The sequence below is a fragment of the Epinephelus fuscoguttatus genome, linkage group LG14 (genome assembly GCF_011397635.1).
Source record: "Epinephelus fuscoguttatus linkage group LG14, E.fuscoguttatus.final_Chr_v1".
Lineage (NCBI taxonomy): Eukaryota > Metazoa > Chordata > Actinopteri > Perciformes > Serranidae > Epinephelus > Epinephelus fuscoguttatus.
Genome location: NC_064765.1, coordinates 13,312,196 through 13,335,413, shown reverse-complemented (window position 1 = coordinate 13,335,413; position 23,218 = coordinate 13,312,196). Strand labels below are relative to the sequence as shown.

The window sequence follows — 23,218 nt, the reverse complement described above, 5'->3', positions numbered from 1 at the left end:
GCTATGTCACCTATGAGGTGTTGTTTGTCTTTTTCTTTGGGCTCGCACAAGTAGGCTGGGGTGGAGGAAAAAAAGGGAGAACGTTTTAATGTCTTCTTGGAGACCAAAACTAACTACTGAGCATGCTAAGAGGAAGGTTTCGGTGGATAAATAGATCTGTTGGTAATTAATATCCCACATTCTGGTCTGCATAATATCTTACCTTACTATATAATGATGAAAACTCTGTGTGTGTGTGTGTGTGTGTGTGTGTGTTTGTTCCACGTTTTTCTCCTCACTGACTTGGTCAATCCATGTGAAATTTGGCACAGTGGTAGAGGGTCATGGGAGGATGCGAATGAAGCAATATTACATCAATTGGCCAAAGGGGGGCGCTATAGCAACCGATTGAATTTGCAAACTTTGAATGGGCATATCTCATGCCCCGTATGTTGTAGAGACATGAAACTTTGCACAGAGATGCCTCTCCTCATGAGGAACAAATTTGCCTCAAGAACCCATAACTTCTAGTTATATAGATTTTCCGCCATTTTGAATTTTTTGACAAACACTTCAAATCGATCTCTTCCTAGGAAGTTTGACCGACCTGCATGAAACTGGGTGAACACAATCTAGGGACCAATATCTAAAGTTCCCTCTTGGCAAAAGTTGGAAAACTTAATAAAACTGAGCTTCTATAAGGCAATGAATATTGCGGAGGGCGTGGCTCATCACATAAAGGTGTGTAACATCTCAAGGGTTTCACCGATCACCACGCAATTTTGTAGGCATATGACCACACATAATCTGAGGGGACCCCTCCATTATTGACCCCATCAAACAAAATGGGGGCGCTAGAGAGCTAATTTCTTATCTAGGCCTAACCGCTATGTTGATTTTTACTAAAATTGGTAGATATGTAGAACAGGACACCTCAAGGTGACTAGAGAACTCTAATTGGCAACTGGGTGGCGCTATAAGAACAGAAAAATGCTTAAAAATGGCTAAAATGCGACTGATCGCTATGGCTCCCTCTGTGGCCCAATGTTGTTGTTTTTTAAATTTTTGGTATGATTAAGTCATGGTATGGTATGCTGTATTCAATGGGTATGGACTACTAGGTATATATTTAAGTTGTCAAGGCAACATATCTTGTAAGTCACACAAATATGCTAATGATTAATTTAGTTGCCATATGTCCGACCAGACATTTTTGTGGAAAAGACTCCCACTGTCTAACTTGCCTGATGAAGGTCTATTAACCGAAATGTTGCAGCAGCACTAAAATCATTATCTTTGGTTTTTACCTGTCTGTGCACATTCCACATTTTCTAACTACGCAGACTTGGATGGGCGGATGGTTCCTCATAGTGATTCTGCATCAACTCATGTTGCTACATCCGTCCAGGTGGAAAGCATACCTGAGGCTTAAGGTTAAATGTTTTTGCTGTTTGTTTTGCTGAATTTTGTAAGAGATATGTAAATTTGCTCATTTATTTTTTGTAGAAGACTCCCGAACACTGTCTAACTTGTAGAAGTAATGAGTTTAATTCTGCAGCGTGACTGTTTGCCTGATGTAGGTCTAGTTACTGAAACGTTGCAGCATTAAAATCATTCTTTTTGCAAGTTAGACAGTGTGCGGGAGTCTTTTCTGCAATTTTTATTCTTCTTGTCCCTCTCCTACCTGTTTGAAAAATGGTTGTGCAATGTATTCCTTCGTTTTGAGTCCACCAGACATTTTTGCTGTGATATTTTCATCTCCCGCACATACCTGTGATACTAGCAAAAAGACCAGCTTATGGCAGCTAACGTTAACGCTGCACGGCGCTTAAATCCTGCGGTGCATTCTGGCACCATGTTGACTAAAATGCTCGTGACAGTCTTTTTTAAACACCAGTAAACAATACAGGCAATATGATCGAGGTCATGTCCATATCTTGTATGATAAGCCAATAATTTGACTACTGTGACAGACCTAGCAAGAGCACGCACCCCATGGTGGAGACTAGAAATCCAAGCTGAAATAGCCTGTGGTTCTTCCTAGATCCAAGCTATGTCACTGTTGAGTCCCATCATTGCACCGGACGCAGTAAGAACGACAGATTTTACAGCCATGAGATCATCTTTCTCGGTCAATATTGCTGTGGCACTGAGGAATTTGTTGCATCATTCCACTACATTCTTGGACATTCACACAAAAGGTGGCGAAATTCCCCTTTAACACATCTTTGTAGTTGTTTGTTTGTCATTCCCATAGCTTAGTGTTATTCTCTGGTGTGAATTCACACACATGCTTCAGAAAGGTCCCTCCTGTCTTCTCCTAACACTCCACCTAATAGGCTTTGTGTTAAGTGGTGTATATTCATCACCATGAAGAACCACTCAGCTCTCTCACTTTCCTTCTCTTACTTAGTAGTAGGAATAAGACATTTCCTGCAGACTGCCATGCTTTTCAGACATTACCCAATTAGCAACAAATCATGTAGTGTCAGGCTGTTTGAGGAATCAGGTTGCTGTGAACCCCAAAAGGCTGTAATTGCATTTTTATCTGTATCTAGTTACACAATAGCTGGGTGTCAACACACTGCCTGACTTTATGAATGAGTCAGTCGTCAGTATTTGTTCCTCTTTATGATTTTCCCCCTTGTCCTCTGATGTATTTTGCAGATCTGAGCTGTGAATCAGTCGGTCTGTTGCAATCAAATGCAAGCATGTAGAATAAAGCACTATTCTCTGTGATGCAGCAGGACTCCTGAGCTTGCTGAGGCATTTCGAGTATAAAACATAGCTGGTGCTCAGCATGATGAGTAGAGAGGTCTGGGGTGAAATATGAAAAATTTAAAGTTGGCATGTCTTACTAATCGCACTGTTGCATGGACCTCGTTGGCCCTGCAGCCCCAGAATGTTAAAACTGAGCCGCTTATTCAGAGTTGAACTGCTGACTGGATGTTGGCCACTCGCCATAGTGTTTTTAAAGAACAGAAGAGTCCTCAGATTTACCAGTTTTCCCCTCGTGGTTTTGTGAATACAGGCAATATACTATTTGTATTTAATTATAGAAGTACATCGTATGTCCATTGCAATCACTGGTTGCTATCCACTGTGCTGCTAAGCCGTCCCTGTGAGTGCTTTTGCCTTAATTATATTTGCGTAGCAGCTTACAGCTTCTCACTGAGTCCTACAGGCATAATGCATACGACCTTGGCTGGTTTATTGAATTAAATCCAAACAATACAATCTGAGTGTAGCCATTGGAAGTTGTCAGGAAATTTGTCTTTAAGTTTGACGGTTTCTGATTGCTTTTTCTTTTTCTGTGTACATGAAAGTTATTAATTAAAATTCTGTCACTGGCACAGACACATCTTTGGTCATGTAGCCTGCGGGATGTAATTAATGATCGGCCATTAAACTCTATCTCGCACAATTAGCCCACTCAATTGCCCGTGACTCGCGCTGGGTACTTGACATCAGTCCCTTTTTTTTTTTTTTTATAAAATACCAAATTACCTCTGTAAAGTATCAAAGTATCAAACTGAATTATTGATTAGATGATTCTAGTTCGTTTCTTAGATTCTTCTTCTTTGCCGATGTTTTTCCTCAAATGTTAAGTACTAGAAACAGTTGGTAAAGGTTGACTGTAAAGATTGATTTATGCTTTATGAATCTGTGAGTGTCCAAACAGCCAAAGTGATGGCACACCATCAGACATACCCCTTCACTGAGGTCCCATGCAACAGTTTTCACCTGCCAGCACATTCTCTAACATTTCTAAAGACGAATTTTGAAGAGATATGTAAATTTGCTGATTTATTTTTTGTGGAAAAGACTCCCGCACATTGTCTAACACTGCAAAAATAATGATTTTAATTCTGCAACGGGACTGTTTGCAGCATTAAAATCATTATTTTTGCAAGTGTGCGGGAGTCTTTTCTACAAGTTTTATTCTTCTCGTCCCTCTCCTACGCACCTGTTTGGAAATAGATGTGCAAAGTATTCCTTTGTTTTGATTTTATTTTTGTACATTTTCCAGCAAAAATGCATGAACTGTTGTAACCTGAGTTGTATTTGACAAATGTGGCTTAGTTTTTAAGAATGAAAAATAGAAAGATCTCTGTAGAAACATTGTGTTGGTATCAAAACCCTGCAGGTCATAGACTAGATAACTTGTGTTCTTTGACTGGTCCTACATCCTGCACACGCTGGGAGCTTTGCACGACCCCAACAATTAGGCTATGTTCAGACCGCTCTCAAATCAGATTGGTTTCTTAAATCAGATCTTCAAGACAGACTGTTTGCACTGTTACTTGCAAGTGATCAGATCGGACTTGTGGGTCCAGACATCACCAACTTATCTGAATGGGTTGCTCTGGTAACAACATGGCTTCAGTACCTATGTAGCTTTGCTAATGACGTGGCTTTCCAACGTGGAATCACAGGAAAATGGATTAAAAATGACATAGTTTTACAATGTTTCCAAAAAGACACCTCAGGCTGGATTACAAAACTTCCAAAAGGGATAAGATCGCACCAGAGCCCTCATTGGAGCTGCATGACTACTAACGTTAGCTTCCGGGCTCAAAAACTAAAGGCGTTTCTCAATCTGCGTTCTTGCCTGTACTTGTGTTCTTGCGGACTTGTGAAACATCATCAGTCGCAGCCCAAGTACTGTTCCAATTCAAAGTCCGCATCCAGCCAAGTACAGTCCAAATGCCGGGATGTGAACTTGCTCTGCCTGTTCCATCGGGGATGCATCGGGAGGTGACTTGTGTGGAGTTTTAACAGCCAGGTATCCCAGAATGCATTTCTCACAGACCAGCGGCAATGGCAGCCATCCTTAGGAGTTTGTATTCCCGAGTCGAACTTGCCAAATCCGAACTCCCAAGTGCGCAAGTCCGAACTTGGCGTACTTGTTATTGAGAAACGCCTTAAGTCTATCACATGCAACGTTCCAGAGATATTTGACGTTAGTGACGTTGTGTCGTCTACGACATCGTCAGCTCAGAGTCTCATCAGTACTGTTCAACACTTGGTGGTAGGACAAACTCGGGCAGGCAGCTCAGCTGGGAAAAGTTCGGCTTCAGCGACAAAAGATACTTTGAAATCCGATTTGAGCAGCCAGGTCTGCTGGACTGAGACGCATTCATAGGAATCCAATTTCAAATCAACTCAAAATGTGGTTTGGATAAGATTTGCAGACTTTGACCAGTCATCACAATCAATCTGGATACATTCTGCCAAAAAAACGGATTAGTGCTGGCAGTCTAAAGCTAAGGAAGAAGCTGAAAATATTTATTTAATACATTAAAAGAGAGATACAACAGAATTTTTAAGAATCAATTAGAGGATAAAGTTGTATGAAGTGAAATCAACAACAGATGTTTTGCCATAATTACAATAATCCTTTTTGTGCTGCGAGTAAAGATCTGAGTTTGCACTGTGTTATGAAACAACAGAGGTGATTTATCAGAGTGAGCTGTGAGGAAACTGGCTCTTCCTGAATTGTTTTCAGCTCAGAACTACACATACAGCTGTCGGACTTGATTGCAGGCTATTTGTCTCACTTTCAGCTGCTGTGATGTATTTTACAACACATAATGAAGATGTCTGGCTGGTGGTTTAGACACTTACTTACATGCCTGTCTGTTTCAAGGTAGGAAAAAGTGAATTCAGCTCTGCCAGACGTCGTCAATCAATTTAAGGATTTCTTGAATGAATTTTTCACACTGTTCTTCTTAAGATCAGATCTTTATTACAACTCAAAACACAAACAGTTTGCATGCATACAGTCAGAGGGGTCAAAGCACAGTGGGAGGAATTTGCAGAGTTGTCACTTTGACCTGCCGTCTAGAGGATTGACCCTCTCGTTTTCCAGTCATGGGATGATCCCTCAGGTCAGCAAGTCCACCAAGTTTCAAGTTAATTGAATCCATTTAAATCAAACTAGTCCAATCAAACTAGTCCACTGTCTCTGAGCACCCAGCATTCCCTCCTTTGACACTGCTGCAGTACTCTACAGGGATAAACCACAGATGACTGAAGAGTAGAGACACCTCGCTCTGCCTCTTCCTACTTACAACATCTTAACACTGTCATAAAGTGTGGCGGTAAAAGTACATCAAGGAGACCACGGTCTGCCGGGGAGGACGGGAGATAACACGGCCACAGTTTACAGTTACAGATAACAACCCAGGCAGATGTGGGTCAAATTCTCCACAAGCCAAACGTGTCAGGATAAATCGTTTCTGAGAAAATAATGAAAGTGGTAAACGGCCGTTGAGCAGAAAATGACTTCATTTTCGGTTGCACTGGGCATGTTGCTACGGAAACCAACCTTGTAAGGACGAGCGCTTTGCAGGGGTTAACATCCTTTTGTGCAGACAGAATGTTCGATCAGTTTTTTTAATAATTGGGCTGCCAAATGATCGTACGGACCGCCTTTAAACCTAGTGACACAAGGAGAGAAAGAGGTGTAAAAGTTAATCCACTTCAGCCTGAGCTCGATGTAACATCAGCTCTGCAAGTCAGCAGCTATGGTGTGAAGAGATTGGAGAGACAAAGTTAAGCAGCTTCAGCTTGTGACAGTCACTTAGAGCTCTGCAGAGCAGCACATTGCTGATCCTGTGGCTGTAATAGAGAGAATAATACCTTCCCTGCGTCTCCTAGTTGAATTTGGTTCAGTCCTGCTCCACTGAGCACTGCCTTGTTTTGATTATAGACTTGTCAACAGTTGATTAAGTAATATAGTGGTTTGTGCTCTTACCCAGCTCATGTCTGCTTCAAGGACAGGATGCTTTAATACTTAACATTTGTTTGGAGTCTCCCTAAATAGCATTCTTATGTCATGTTAAGTGCACTCTTTGACCTGTCAGTTTGAAGTGAATCTGAAGAGAGACTGAGGGAACTCGCTCCCTGTGGCATGCAGTTGTGTTGTTATCTATGTGTGACCATGCTCTTGACTTTAAGAGGCTCTTAAGGAAGTAAATAAAAGTATTTTGCAGATATGCTGAGCATTGGAGGTATTGATGCATGGTGTTTTTGGAGAAGGCATCAAGTAGAAATGCTTCTTGGCTGTATGGAAATGTTCAGTTTTTATCTGGTAAACTCTTAAATTAATAAATCTGGGGATTAAAATAGTCAGCACTTTCTGTACAAGACCCAGACTGAGTAAATGTAGTGTACCGCTGTGGGTAATAAAACACTTGTCATATGGAAAACCATTGAAGTGTACCTGCTACCTGCTATGTCCTAATTCTCCCAGCTTCCCTCTAAAGCTCCTTTCCCACTGGACAAAAAAATCTCCTAGTACCCACTAACATATGGCTTCTGTCTGTAGTGGGAAAGGTCACAATTGGCATTCATCCCTGGGACAAATGACTCTGCAGTCGCAGGTATTTATCGGCTCCAGCTCCAATAGGCAGTTGTAGAGACAAATCGGCCAGTTGGACATGCAAATTTTCGCCCCTTTTCCGGTGCTTTTCTTGGTAACGTCTGCGACTCTTTGTCATCTCAAGAACAAATTCAGTGAGTCTCCATCCAAGCAGAGTTCAGATTAGTTGGTACCAAGTTTGAAAGAGAGACTGAATATGTAACAGATGTCAAAAAGAAGTAACCACTAACAATTTCACTGTCCTCCATGCTGCTTTTTACTATTTACTAACACTACTTTTCAGCATGTTTGTGACAGTAAACCTTTCTATTACCCTTTTTAGTGGGTTCTCCTGCACTTAAAAAATAATCTAATTTTGTTGGAAAAAGAGTAACCCCTTTTTAGATGGATATTCTGCTGCAACATAGACCCTTCACTACACTGGCTTTCCTTTATTACACTGAACCAAACAATGGCGGCATAATGTCAGCCCAGTGTGTGATTTTAGATAGCATGCCAGCTTCCAGAAGCAAAAGAACTGTGACAGGTGCAATTTGTAACACAACAGCATTGGCCAGTAGTTTGATCTTTAGCATATGCGTCGGCTAGCGCTTTCTAAACAATAACAATGGCATAACATGGCAATAACAATCATTTACTATCCCTCTTATATGGTGGTTGATGTCATCCTTGGTTAGAAGGGTAAGGAGCTCTTGGACATTTTCAGGTGCTGATTTTCTTCTTGGAGTTAGCTGCTCACTGCTATTAGCTGCTTTTTACATTTCTGGCGATGGGTCGCACACATAACACATCTTAAAAACGTCTCACCTGTCTTGTCCTGCTGGATGTCCTTTTTACGCTGGGTTCACACTGGATGCAGAAGCATTTCTAAATGCGGCAGTTTTCCATGGGGCACCAATGTCAACGGATTAGGCTGTTCACACTGGACGCAGCATGGCGCAGGGCCAGCTCCTGATCTACGGCAAAAGTTTCGGCATCTGATCTGTTTTTTCCACAAGTGAATCTGACAAGAAAACACTCTGAAAACGTATTATTAACGACTTAAGGCTATATTTGGTATGACTGCTGACAGGCGGCTGTGTGACAAGTAAGAAATCGGGGTGCTTTCAGTGTCCAGTGTGAACCCGGCGTTACACAGATGTCGATTCGGCGCTGTTACTACCTTTGTCTTGTATGTATGTGCTCAACTTGTTTTGTTAGTTGTGTGTGTTTTCCTGAATTTTTAATGAACTTGTTTGGAGTCCCGTTGACACTCTGTCCTCCTGTGAGGCTCGAGTCTCTTTGTGCTTTCACCAGCGTCGCACTTTGATGTTTTGTTTTGTGCCGGCTGCCTACCTGAGGCGACACAAACACTGTAAAAACAGGCTAATTATGTATCGTAGCTTAATTAACATGACAATAAATGCATTGACTTGCAAACAGCTGGTGACTGTTCAACAAAACACACTGCGAGCCATCCTCTCTGTGTGGCCTTTACGCACCAGCGCAGTGAATCAAATTAATATTACTTAGTGGATTTTACGGCATGAGGACACATTAATCTCCGACAGGTTGTTTGTATTTCCAATCTTACAAGCCATTTCCATATAAATGACCAATGTATTACACAAGGATTTCTCCCTCTCCATATAATTTTCTCAGTTCGTCTTTCCCGTTGTTTGTTGATTTTGTTTTTCAGCTTTGTTCTGCCCTAATCCCATTTTATACATTTACATATTCCTCTCATAGGTAGCCTCAGTGGGAAGTGTTAATACCCGGCTTTGCTCACCAGTGCAGCACCACTGTCTCATATCCTGAAATTGACTGTTGAGACAGAAATAGCACTCAGGTCTCGATTATTGATGGCGACACATACAGCAGCACAACTGTCCTTCTCTTAAAGTCTTTGCTTTTTTCCCTCCTGATGTTATTTGTGGTGAACCCAGTCTTGTGTTTTCCATCCGAAACGGTGCACAATTGTAGCCCAGAGTGTCGGAAAACAGGGGCTTACTTACACTCCGTCTCTAGAGATAATGGCCAATTATAGCAGATGCAGCACAGGTTATAGTTGTCAGAAGAATCGGGCAGCGGGGACCACAACAACAGGAAAGTGTGTGTATGTGTTAGCTGAGTTTCAGGACAATATTTGCATGAGCAGATCTTTCCGGTATAATGCAAGTCAAGCAATCATCACCTTATTATCACCTTTTAAATCCTCTTTGCGGGCTATAAAAGCTATAAATAATTGAAGATTGCACAATGCTTGCAAGTCAGTGCCAGAGATATGCCTCAAGTATATCAGGGCTGCGTATCCCCTGTGTTCCGTGTGCACACTGTCATGTCACATTTGCAGTATTAAAGCATTTATTTAAAGGTTGTAAAAGTGTCAAGCCCCCATGGCTACTGGCATCCACCTTGCTGAAGTGTCACCATTACAAGTGATGCTGAGTCGGTGCCAGCTGCAGTGGCACTGGAGTGTGATTGACGCTGCACTCTCTGATCTCCCTGCAGAAGGAGGGAGAGAAGTTTCCTTTTGGGCATCAGTGCATAACACATAATACTAAACTATACACTATTTTGTCACCATTTCCATTGTTGCCATAATGATGTAGCTGTTTTTATAGATTAGAGCTGTGAAGATGTGTCGAATAGTTTTGCACAGGTTGTTAGTGAAAGTGTCATTTTGCTAATTTATGAGATTTTGGGTGCTTTTGCCTCGAGGCTGGGGCACTGTTTCAAATGATAAATCAGATTATTCCACTTTATTTCCAGCTTAAACAAATCTCTTTCACAACTGAAGGGCATGAAGTGACCATGAAAGACATTTGCTTTAGTGAGAAGCACTTTATAAAACCAGATTTATGCTCTTCCTTCAAGTGTTTCGGCTGTCTCGCCACAGCAGCCCTCTGGCACTGCAATTGATTTATGACTTCGAATCGATTACGATGGCACTGCTGCATCACTAGCTGGATGCGTCATACCTTATCAGGCTGTGTCATGCATTTGCTATACCCGACGTAACTCGGTTTCCGCTCTAGAATTAGCTTAGCGATGTAGCATGATGACAGAAGTTTGGCTGTGGGAATAGTTTTTCCTGCTGGTAAATGTGTCGAGCTATTACAGATGGAGAGTATTGCCATGCAGTCATTCTGTAACCAAATTAATCCTGCTTCTTGACTTCACTTCTTCCTAATGACACTTTGGAAGGTTGGCAGCGTCACCAGTGCCAATTACTTACATTTCTACAATACAGTTACACTGCTATATTTTCAACTTGCTTTATTCTGTTTCCACTATCCTGTCAGTTACTTTTTCTCCTTCTGGTGGCAGCTGTAGAGCCTGTTCATGTAGCCATGATGCAGAAGGCATTCAGAAAACAGTACTGTATTGAAAAATGACAAAGGGCTGCATCCATGGGGGCTGTTGTCTCTGCTTTAAGTCATTTATCCAATAATTTTAAGGCTTATTAGATCCTAAAATATTGTACAGTACTTTATAATACCATGAGAATGGCGTTACGACACTAGAAGGATATTAAAGTGATTAATATTTTATTCTCTTGTCACAACTATCACAAAGCAAATAAATAAATAAAATACACAAATGACAAATGCAGCACTTTGCTGGATGCTGCTGTATTGTGTTGTGGCAAAGTAAAGCTACGTTAAACTTTTACTTGACAACATTTTTTCATCGTTGTTTTTTGCCAGAGCCTTCAGTGTCAAGGCCACGCTGCAATGAAAGAGGGGCACTCTTGTTTTGTTCTGTATTTTTTGTTTGATTTTTAAGCAGTGTAGAGATACTCAACTTGCTTTGCCCAGGGGCCACTTGTGCAAAATGACAGCATGCTAGGGTCCAGTTAATAAAGAGACAGTCATAATTATTATCAGCTTATATTAAATGAATTACCCTTTATCAGCCTCACTCATTTTGCAAAGAGGCAAATTCCCACACAGCCAGTCACAGCTTTTGCACACAACAGGTGTACACAGAGGTGTTTCTAGAGCCCTTCTTACACAGAGATCGCACTATAGGGCCGCTAGGAAGTCCCGTCTTTAGGTTGCCTTTGCATTTTTACACAGAACCAAACAACGGCAGCCACTCCAGTGTGTGATTTTAGACAGCATGCCGACATTGCAGAAGCAAAAAAGAGGCGTGACATTGACAACAACAGCATCCGCATCTTGTGTGACATGTAACATATGCATCGGCAGCGCTTTATAAACAATAACATTGGCATAACATGGTATTAACAATCATTTACTGTCCTTGTTGTTTGAATGCCGATCTCGCCCTCTGCTCGGAGGGTAAGGAGCTCCCGGACCTCGTTGTTTTCCCATTTTGAAGACATTTTTGGCTGCTGTTCTTCTTTTTTGAGTTAGCTGCTAACTGCTATCAGCTACCTTTTAAATCTCCCACAGTGGGTTGCATGCATAACCCATTGTCAAAACGTCACATCGTGCCCATGATCCTATTTTGCCAGTTATATAGCTGTTATATAGACATTGTTTCTGCACTGTTAATACCCCTGATGCCGGCTTAAAGGCAAGACAACTCTGCCCCCCATTCCGCATCTGTACCTTTTTATACAGAATAGCGAGGCGGCATAACAATGTTAACTTCCTGCCTTGAAGGGGTTTAGGATTTGAGGACATCTGGGTCTGCGCCCGGACCTCTGCCAGGGGTGCCAATTGATGCTTTAATGTACTCTGGCACCTTATATGTGAATCAGTTTATTTTCACTGTGAATTGGCCCGCTGGCCCTAAGTTGAGTATCACTGCCTCAACAGGACAGTGATGAAAATGCAAGGAGCTGCATTATTGGGGATGTAATGTTTCAGGTACCAGTAAGTACCAACCAGGAAGCCCGGTTTGAGTGATAGATGGAAGAGTTTGGAGGTCGATCAGTTTATGATAAAAATCTTTTACGTTACGTAAAATAATTTAATTTAATTTAATAATTTATTTTGCCGGTGCAGGGCCTCAGTAAATGATGTTAGTCATGTTGTGTTTAGGCAAAAGTTGGGCCAGATTAAACTGTTTTGCAGGATGATTTTGAACTATTTTTATTGGCCTTAAGGTGGGACTTCCAGTCTCATCAAACCAAATTTGTGACCTTAACGTTTTGAGAGAAAGCAGTGTTAGCGTGCAGATTGATCTGATAATAAGTCAGCGGCAAGGGACTGCTTCATATATTAATATACTCATGCTCTGATTTTACACTCTTACCCCTAAAGCTCATCCACAGATTATGTTACGACATCATTTTGAGGTTAAGATATGTTGTAAAGTTTTAGCAGAGTCATGAACAGGGTTGAGTGATGTCCATATGGAAGGAAACACCAGGCTCATTTTAGCTAGCTATGTGATGAATTACTGTGGTCATCAGCTGAGTCGTGTCCGGGAGAGAGAAAGTAATCTGAAAATAACTTTGAGCAGGAGTCCTGTAGCAGCCTGTAAGTCAGATTTCATGGAGTGCTGATTGGATCTGTAACTGGTCCCATTCTGCTCTGCCCCCCCTCTTCCTCACTGTGGTCCCTCCTGTCTCCACTCAGCCAATCAAATATGCCGTCACCGCCGGGCTTATGACCCACACCAGTTGCTATAGCAACGCCGGCCTGCCTCCTAGAGAACATGTCATGCATGTTAAGTGGTTCTCAGATGCTCGCTCGTTGTCTCTCTGTCTTGTGCTCTCTCTTAAGTAGACACACTCACACACACACACATACACACACAAAGGATAAAGTGACTCTGCAGACCAGAGATAGTTAACACAAGTGTTTGTTTTACTGCCTCTGCAGCAGCCGGTGGCGGAATCAGATATTTACTTAGATAAAAATAGGAATACAACAGTGTAAAAATACTCTGTTACAAGTCAAAGTCCATCATTCTGAATATAACTCAAAGAAAAGTACAAAAGTATTACAGGGTTCAACATTAATCAAGACAATTTTAAGTTGCCCCTATACAAACTGTTGTATTTTGTTAGCAGTCAGCAACACAGAGTAGAGTTAATTGTCATGAAAAATCAACCTGTTTTATCCACCTTGCTCTCTAACTTGTGGCAAACTGTGCAAGACATAGTTGAAGTTTCGCCCACATCCCTTAACGCCACCCAACTAAACTCCTGTTTCCAGGATAACTGAAATGCTTGCTTGCACTTTAGCTCATAAACTTTGTCTTTGCCAGCCACCACTTTCTGTTGAGCGCCCGATCAGTACTGCACATGTGCATGTCTGAACAGTGATAAGAAGGAGGCGAGATGACTCAATCCTTAGCTGCTTCCATAACCAGCTTCCTAAAAAGTTGTGTATTTGATGGCTTTTTTTTTACCACTTTACCGATCGGGCAACTGAGATGCTAGATTCTAGCCCAGTATAGCATTTTACTTTCTCTCAATCCTTACTGTTGAGCACTGTATTAGAATTAAAATATACTCAAGCACCAAAAGTAAAAGTACTCATTATGTCAAATGGCCTATTTCCTATTAATATTACTGGATTATAATTATTGATTTATTTATGTTTTGTTCTCAGAACATGTTTTTATTGTCTGTACCGAGGGCACGTACAGAGTTTGGCATATATGTGGAATCCTCTGCAGGAGGACTTACACCTGCACTTATTGGATCCTCTCGGTCGTTTCAAAGCACTGTTGCAGGATATTTGTACACAATCTTCTATATGTCAATGTCACAGTGTGTCTTAACTGGTCTTTGTGATCATGTGTAGTTCCCTTTTTGCGTTTTTATGGCTCATTTATAGTATATATTAACATACTTTCTGGCTTTTCTTGGTAGTTACCTTATTTTGTGTTTGTATATGCATGTTTTAGAGCTTTATTCTGTATTTTTGCTCTGTGTTGTCAGTGTGTAACTTAGATTGCTGCCTGTCTTGGCCAGGAAACTCTTGAAAAATAATTTAAATCTCAAGGTTTTCTGGTTAGATAAATAAAATAAGTGTGTTTATCACATAATGTTGCTGCTGGTGCAGGTGGAGCTTATTTGAAGTACTTTATATAAGCTACTGCTGGGTAGTTTCATCTATAATAATATATTTTATAATTTATTAGTTGATTTATATTTCATATTATTAATCTGAATCACCAAAGTAACTAGTAACTAAAGCTGTCAGATAAATGTTGTGGAGTATATAGTACAATATTTGCTTATGAAATGTAGAAGCGTAGAAGTATGAAGTAGTACACCAAGGAAATACTCAAGTAACTACAAGTACCTTTAAACTGAGTAAATGTACTTAGTTACATTCTGCCATTGAAAGCAGCACTTTTCACTACCTGACTCTCTGTGTGTCTGTGTAAGCATGAGTGGCTACAGTTACATGCTGAATACATTATCACTAAATTAATTTCATACAACTTTAAGAATAAAGTGCTTCATAAAGGTTCATAAAATCAGAATAAAGTTTTTACTGTTCTTTAACATCTCAGAAAATAAAGTCTACTGCCTTTCCTTGTGTTGCACACTATTTTTCAGCCAACTTAAAACCTGTAAAAGTCTCCAGTATGAAATTTGGATCCCCTGGTGTTCAGTTTTTGGGCTATATTTTCAGAGAAGCTCACCAACACCTCTGTGTCAAAGCAAAACAACCTGCACGCTGCATTATTTACTCCAAACAGAGAAGTCCTTATTACAGTTTATATGGCTATTAGCACCTAATGTTCCCTATAAACTGGGTGTAATTTCTGTTGGCCTGCTCCCTCTGTTTAAAATGGCTGCTTGAAGTTTTATTACTGGGCTGCAATTTGTTTTATTTATTCAGGAATTATTGGGTTCAGCCTGGGTGAAGTTTCTGAATAGTTTTAATAGCAATGAAGCCTCCCTGGTTGTGTTTGTGAGATGAAATGTACAGACACAAACACAGGCCGTCACACCACCACCTGGAATGCCAGGGCAAATGTTTTGAAATGCTTGAAATAGAGAAGCTGCCCTCCAACCAGCTACCAGCCGAGCAACTGTCTACACTGCGGGTGCCAGAATTAAACTCCTCTGCTGGCTGGGTGGCCGGTGTTTGTGGTTATAAGTAAGCGTGTAAGTGTTGAGTTTTATTTAATATGAAAAGTAAACTTCTTACCTGTCTTCTTTCTTTCATGCTGTATCTGAACGCATTGAGGATATCCATGCTGTGCTATGCATCGAGCAACTGTGATCAGAGCCCACTATGCAGGTGCTGCACAAGTGGTTTCAGTATGACAGGATGCATTGATAAAACATGCGATTTACCTAATGATACTGCAGTTTGTGGGAACCAGCAGACTTACCTGCAACTCTTCAGCTAACCAGCTCACTTCTTTTTTTACCTTTTCTCCCCTGCAATATTTAAACTGGTCCACACAGTAAAAGAAAGTGCTGAAAAATGCACATACACATAGTATTGAATCAGAAAATGTGAGGTAACCTCCATTTATCAGATTGAAGTGAGCTAGAGCTGAAGTTGTCCTTCAGTTTACTGGTTTTTCTCTGCTTTATTTAAAGCAAAATGCCCATAAAATCCAGTTTCTGGCTACTAGCATGTAAATATTTGCTTGTTTTCTTAGTCTGTTGTGACAGTAAGTGATTACATTTATCTTTGGGCTCCCACACAGCCGCACAGCAACAGCCATAAGAATCTTCTTTATAGAAACATGCCTACACTCAGCACCAGACACTTTGTGCAGAAGACTATAAAAACTGCTGCTAATTATTCATCCTGTGGATGGCATATCCATTGCATATCCTTTTATGTATTCTGTTTCCACTGTGTTTGTTCTATTTGCACCGTACTGGTTATTACATTGGTTTTACATAACTTTTTTTGTTGTTGGTCATGATCTCTGCCTTGTTTTTGTGTCCCCACCCTAGTATTTGTTGTTGTTGTATCCAAGTATCAATAGTTTCAATTTAAGCACTTGGTAAAAATTTACCATTGTTTAATGGATTGATCATTATTTCACAAAAACATAAAAACTTTGCTTATACCAAACGATAACAAATCAGTTTTCTCTTCAGTAAACGCTCACAGCAACATACTGCATATATTCGGACAGCATTGCATCGATTTCACACGTTCGATCAATTCTTAATTACAGATTAATCCATGAATCCATGGTCAGTTAATCATCATCATCCCCAGTATGCAAAGTCATGACATTCTTGGAAAAGTCATGAAATTAGAAAAACTGGAAAGGGTTTGGAATTAACAGAATATTTGGGAAAAGTTTTGAATATATATCATTTTGTCTGTGTCTAGGTTTTGTCTTAAAATCCCAAAATATGACCAAAGAAACCGCAAAAAATCTTCCACGTATTACTAATTTAAAATCTAGCCCTGTGATGAGTGACGGATGAAATGTCACCAATATCACGTTACACATAGACTAGTGTGGCACCATGTTATTGCCAAGACCGCAGTGTCACAGAGGCTCAGATAGGGTTGCAAAACAATTATTAGATATGTCTGCAAGTCAAATTTGTTGTCAAAATTTTAGTATCTGTATGTGTTGGTCTGGTCTATTAGCATATGCGGCTAGTTGGCGGCAGGGATGTCTAACTGTACGTTCAAACTAGGAGCTTTCGAAGAGGCAAAGTCTCCCGTGGAAGCCCAAGAAGCATGACTGTCAAAAATATTTGTGGCAGCTTTGGTTGCTCATCACGTGAATCATTGAACGTACGATCGTGCTTGTCAATTTAAAGGAGCCGCAAAGCAGATTACTGTTTTGAAAGCTGCGTAGTTGCTGCTTGCTGTTGTCCAGACAAAAACCTCACATTTGGCCTACAGTAAGTTATGTTTGTATGCTACGTCACAACATTAGCCTGCAATTCTCTCCTCTGTTACTAACATTACACACTTTAAAACCAACCAACACTTTAAAACCAACCAACTACCTCCGCGATGTGGTCCCAAGCCTTGTTCTTTTTATTTTGGTCTCTATAACCGAACAGCGACACATTATAAAGGACTGAGTGGGCGCAAACTAGTAAAGTAGTAAACTTCCCGATATCCATTGTTGGAAAAAGTGTGCTGTAGGAACCAAAGTTACATGGCTTGTTCTCTGGGACCCACTTCATCGAAGCATGTCAGCATTTCTGATTGGTTGCCGCCAGACCGCCTCAGAGCTCATTACCATGACGTTAAAACTAACGTCATGGTAAGTAAGAGTAAGGTCATGGTAAGTAAGAGTTTTAACTCCCCTACAGACCGGCTCCGGTCACTTTGGCCGCCCAAGACGCGCAGCTGACAACCAGGTCGCCCAAGTCACCAGGCTCTCATTGAAAATGAATGACTTGCGCTGTTTTGGAAGCTCTTGTCACTGTTGGTGTGAACGTACAGTAACAAGCGAGTAGAGATTGCGATAGATCGGAAGTGCATGTTTAGTAATGTATTGTTGTATTGCTATATAGCTAGCTCGGCCTACCCTTTTTAACCTTTTTAAATAAAGTATTGAAAAAGGGGGCCAAATAATTTGGGAAGTTATGAAAAAGTGTAAAAAATTCACAGGCCAAAATGTTTGGAAACCCTGTCGATACATAAGTTGACTGACTTTTTCTCTCTAGCTGATGTGACCAAGTGTTGATCAGTTAACAGGGACAGCACAGCTCAGTTTAAGGCGGTCACAGTCTGTGCTCCTCTGCAGAACCATATCATTGGTCAGGTCAGAGCTGTTGCAAAATGAGTGAACTGAGTGAAAAGGAAATGGGCTTCACATGTATAATTCATTATTGTGCTCGGGCAGTTACTGTTGTTATTTTAAGACTGGGATTTATTTATTAGGAGAGTTTGTTTTCATTCTCGCTGTTACAGTAAGTGGCGTTAAATCGAGAAAGGGCAAGAGAGGTGCAAAGTGAATGCAGCTGGCAGCTTCTATCCTGTCTCCAAAATTGAGGAACAGTTCAGGAGACTCACTGCAAATTATTCATAGCCTCCTGTTGAGGCTGCTACAATCTGTGCGTGTGTGTGTTTGTGAGGGTGTGTGGAAGCCAGAGACAGTGCAAGTGTGTCGAGAAAATGAGAAAAGCCGATGTACGTCGAGGATTATTTAGTTGTCGGTCGATAACGGGTCAGGCAGGCTCCCAGCTTTCACACACACACACACACACACACACACACACACACACACACCCCCACCCATTTCCTCTTCCTCTGAGAAACAAACGTGACACAAGAGTTGACTCAAATGAAGTTGGCTCCTGTGCCTTCGGAGAACGATCTGACGATGAAAGGGATGCACAGGCACGTTGAGGTGGAAAAATAAGAGCAAGCAGCTGAGATAAAACAAACTGGAGTACAGAGGGATGATGGTGGAGGGTTAGCAGGTGGGACAGAAGTGAAATAACATAATAAGAGAGTCAGTTTTGTGCTCTGTCAGTCATCGAGTTACTTTCCAATATATGCTTATTATTAATTAGTTATTAAGTAGTGCTGATTACACGTCTCAAGTGTCTCAAGCAACTGGAGGAGCAGTGTCACTCCACTGTGCATATGGTGTCTTGCTTTCTCCATCTTGATTATTTGCAGCTGCAGCTGGCTCTCTAAGTGATGTCAAGTGTTTTTGCGGGATTAATCTGCAAATTAAAATCACTCATGACGATTAGACGAGATTAAATGAGGTGATTATTCATTAACAGCAGCATCTCTGGTCTCTGTCCTGCCAGTTGCAGACAGTTTTACAGGCGTTCACATCCCACTTCTGCACATTTTGTCAGAGTGTTTGACAGGAATCTGTTCAGACCCTCAGGCGTTACGTAGGTGTCCCTGTCTCCATGTCGTTTACCTTCACTGTGGAGGTTTTGGTTTGTGTGTTTGTTCAGATCACATCCCCGCGTCCCAGTTCAAACTCCTCAGTTTTTTAGTGCTGTATCTGCGCCCCTAGCCTTGGTGGGTGGACTTGGTAGAGTACAGAACAGCGAGGATGAGGGAAACGAGTCTCTCTTAGGATACCTACTGTGGGTACTGTTCAACAAGTTCCTCCAGGACAACTGTTACATGATTTCTCCTGAGCACGAGTGTGATTTTTGTGTGCACGTGTGTGTGCAGGTGCAGTGTCTGTTATGTGACTTAATGGGCTTACAGTCAGTTAACTTCAGCATTTTGATTCCTAAAAAGATGAATGATTGTTTTACTTTATTTAAGATTTTTGATCATAAATCAGGTTCCATTTTTAAGGGGACACACTACAGGTGAAGGGGGGAAACTTTCAACTAATAGATATCCCCATTAAACTTCCCCAGTTGGTTAGGTACATGAAGACAGTGGTTCCAAACTGGTCCGGCCACGGGGTCCAGATTTGTCCTCAGTCATTAGTTCAAGGTTCACACAGCTTATATATACAGAGTCATACTTGCGTTTGGCCATGTTGTCGAGCTAGTTTGCTGGCTCTGTCTAGTACCTGTCTGTCATTCACTCACTCTACAGCAGGAAACAAAACTTCAAAATAAAAGCTCTGCCAGAAATTTATTGTACTTAAAAATAAATTGTGTTTTTTTTTACAAACTTGACACATTTGTGAGTCACTTGCGGACCTGCACCCAACTTTTGGACAGTGACCCACCACTTGGGACCTCTGCATGAGACATTATCTTATCTAATATTCATACATTTCCATTGGATTTCTGTTTTCGTCACTCCATATGCTGTGTTCCATTTACCCCAAAAGTCAGATGTCGGAGCTGGGAATGACGTCACACTTGTGGTGATCATGCTCCAGTACAAATAGTCAGAAAACCAAGATGTTGGTAGCAACACCAGTTCTAGCCAGGTCAGCCATTATAATAATAGAAATAATATGGACAGTATTGTGTGTATGACTGTTTTAATGAGACACAACTAAGACAAGTGCTTATACACAGAAGGCTAAATACAGCTTTCACTAATGTTAATATCTGGAGCAGCCATATTGGATTTTAAGGTCAGGTCAGAAGTCCGACTTCAGGGGACAGTCCAGTTGAGATTTCCAAGTGGGAACTCGGAAATATCAACTTTCCAGTGCAAACGGAATGCACCAGTAAATCAGAAACACTCACCAGCAGTTTTTGTCCTGTTTTTCTGAATAAAATGTTCTATACATCAGGCTATGAATGATATATATGAACAAATCCCTCTTTAAAAAGCCTCAGAATATAGTTAGGAGTAACTAGTAGTAAGGAGTAGGAAAGTTTGGTGTTTGTAAGTGCATACTTTTTTTTTTTTTTTTTTTTTTTTGGCGTACATTTCCAGGACAGAGTTCTGAACTAAAATGAAAGCCTCAATAATGTGTATTTTGGACATTTTCTTCCACTACTCTGAAAGATGAATCTTTATGGAAGCTAAAAAAAAAACAAGCTAAAAAGCCCAAAATCTTAAAAGTAACCAAAGCATGACACCCTGGGTGTCTCCCCTTAAAAGTATTTGACAGTCTCAAATCCATATAAATCTATAAGGAGAGGATAAAAGCTTAGCACACATCATGTAAAAGATTAGCACTGCCCTACTGTGTCAATCTCTTTAGTCACCTATTTAACTGTGTGTTGATTTAACTTCCTCCTCCTTCCTACATGTGACATCTCAAAAATCAAGGAGTTCATATTCCTTTGATTCTACTGGTCTGATGTTAAGTTTTACTTTATCTCTCGCCTAATGTCAAGCACAGTTCTTTTCTGCCCAACCACGTGGCAGCATCTAACTTATGTTTTACACTGTCACTCGGTGTTTTAATATTAGGTACGACTGATTCGTACTATGCCCAGGTACGATTGCCCCTCCTCAACTACCCTGCATCTTAGCTTTCACATTAGCAATATTGTACCGTACCCCAGTATGCTTGCGTCATCGTCTACGTGACATTTTTGTTGTGCTACAGTGTAGAAAAGGTGCCGCAGATGGATACTGCTGCCCGGGGGACAGTCATTAACATTGACCGGTGGAGCAGCAAGGTGAAACTCTGCTCCTGGCCAGAGGAGGAGTCGCTGCTGTCGGGCGTGGAGATCTCGGCCTCCTGCTGCCACCTTCGACTGCAGGTTGAAGGCGGCAGCGAAGCCAGATCTGGTTCTGTCTTTCTGTCTGTGGCAGGCTGTGCTGCCATCTCATACAGAAGCATCAGTATGAAATTGAAACCATTTCAAACTCCATGTAGTCGCGCTAAATAGCAGTCCACTTCCTATTTTGGCACAGTTGATGTCCACACCTGACGTGCACCGTACCACAGCACAAATAAAGCGTACTCAAGACATCTTTCCAGGGAGACTTGGGCACGGATTGCTGTACCGTTCCTGGGTACAGTACATAGTGTTCACACTTGTCAAACAAACTGGACGTTGGGGTCAGGTGTACTCAGATCTGGACCGGATCTGGGAGTTTATTTACCCGGATGTGAGCTGTTGCACGTTACACTCCCTCTGCCATTTTATTAAATATCCTTCTACTGCTGACACACAGGTCTTGTGTGCAGAACATCTTCAAGTTACATATAAAAATGTTTCAAAAGTAAGTGGATTTGTCGTCTGTATTCGTCTGGCATCATGCATTTTTTCTGCCCTGTCAATCCAAGTTATCAAACGCTGCTCCACACGCACCCGGGGTTATTTCCCTCACCATTTATATGTGCAGCCACATCAGCAGTATCAGGCCTCTATATCCTTTTGTAGGTTTGATGTCTGTGCTGCAGGAATATCAAGTGTCAGAATCGATCAGAAGCTCATGTGCATGCAAGCAGGTCAAATCCCAGCCATTAATTAACACTCCTCTGCCTCTGTGGGCTCGGCCTATATAAGTTTGATCTTGGACGCATGAAGGGCAACTTCTGATTTTATTAAATATTATCCCAACCAGCTGAACACCGCACAGGATTACTTACTTTGAAAAGAGACCCTGTGGTTGTGACGACTGAAATCCTGTGTTCACCCGGAGTCTCTTTCTCACAGTCTTGTTCAGATGACAGCCAGGCTGTGTGAAAACACCGAGCCAGACATTGATGTGTGTGAATGTGCGAGGTGTGTGTATGTGCGAGATGTGTGTATGTGTGTGTAGTTCAGTATGGTGAAACAGGGCTCTCCTGCCCATGCTATTCCTCAGTACAAACACTGAGTGGAAGATTGTATTTAAATACACACTCTCTTAGCCTGCCCCCTACTGTTGCCCAGACCTACTTTCAAACACACACATATACACTCACACACACTCTGGGGAAAATACACCCTTAAATTACGCTGTAGGTGGACAGAACTGGACTGGGACTGAGCTGTGAGTTATGTGGGCGCTGGGTGATTTTTCCAAACCCACTTTTCACAGTTAAAACTCAATTAAGCAGTTTGGAGATAGTCTTTGGCCAGAGGACTTTGTGGAGCATACTGCCTCTTGTGGTTGAGAGTGGTATTGCTCCTCCTCTGCTCCTTGCTCTCATTAGCATATGAACAGGTCAGTAACTACAGTTGTAATTAACTTAGCTGCCAGTCTTGTGTCTGAGAGTTTAACCTCTCGTTTAGCTCTGACTGGAAGACATTTTAGGATTGTTTCAGTGAGTTTGCAGCATTTGTGGCACCTGGGAATTCTCACAAATCTGGAGAGGATTTCAGAAAATCATATTTCTCTCCAGTCTTTGTCCAACAAATATTATATTCCACTTTATTATCAGAGCGCATAAGGTCAAAGCACCTTTCTGCCTTTTATATATTACTTTTAAAAAGTTTAAAATGTTGTATTGTCACACTTTGAGCTGATCTTACTCTTCATTTAATAAAGGAAGCCTTCTTAGTTTATATACAATGATAAAATTCTAACAATTTTCACGTGTGTTCCTAAAATTGTCCAACAACAACACTTGTGCGGACAAGTCCTCACAACACACTCCACAATATTTTGCTGTTGTAGTTCTCAAAGTGGCCAGTTGGTGTCCTCCTCTCCC

At 41.3% G+C, this 23,218-nt stretch overlaps 1 protein-coding gene across 3 annotated transcripts in view; it reads left to right on the top strand.

Annotated features, from left to right (window-relative positions):
* Positions 1–23,218, top strand: part of stag1a (stromal antigen 1a) — a 62,693-nt gene that overhangs the window by 21,031 nt on the left and 18,444 nt on the right. The window lies entirely within an intron of this gene.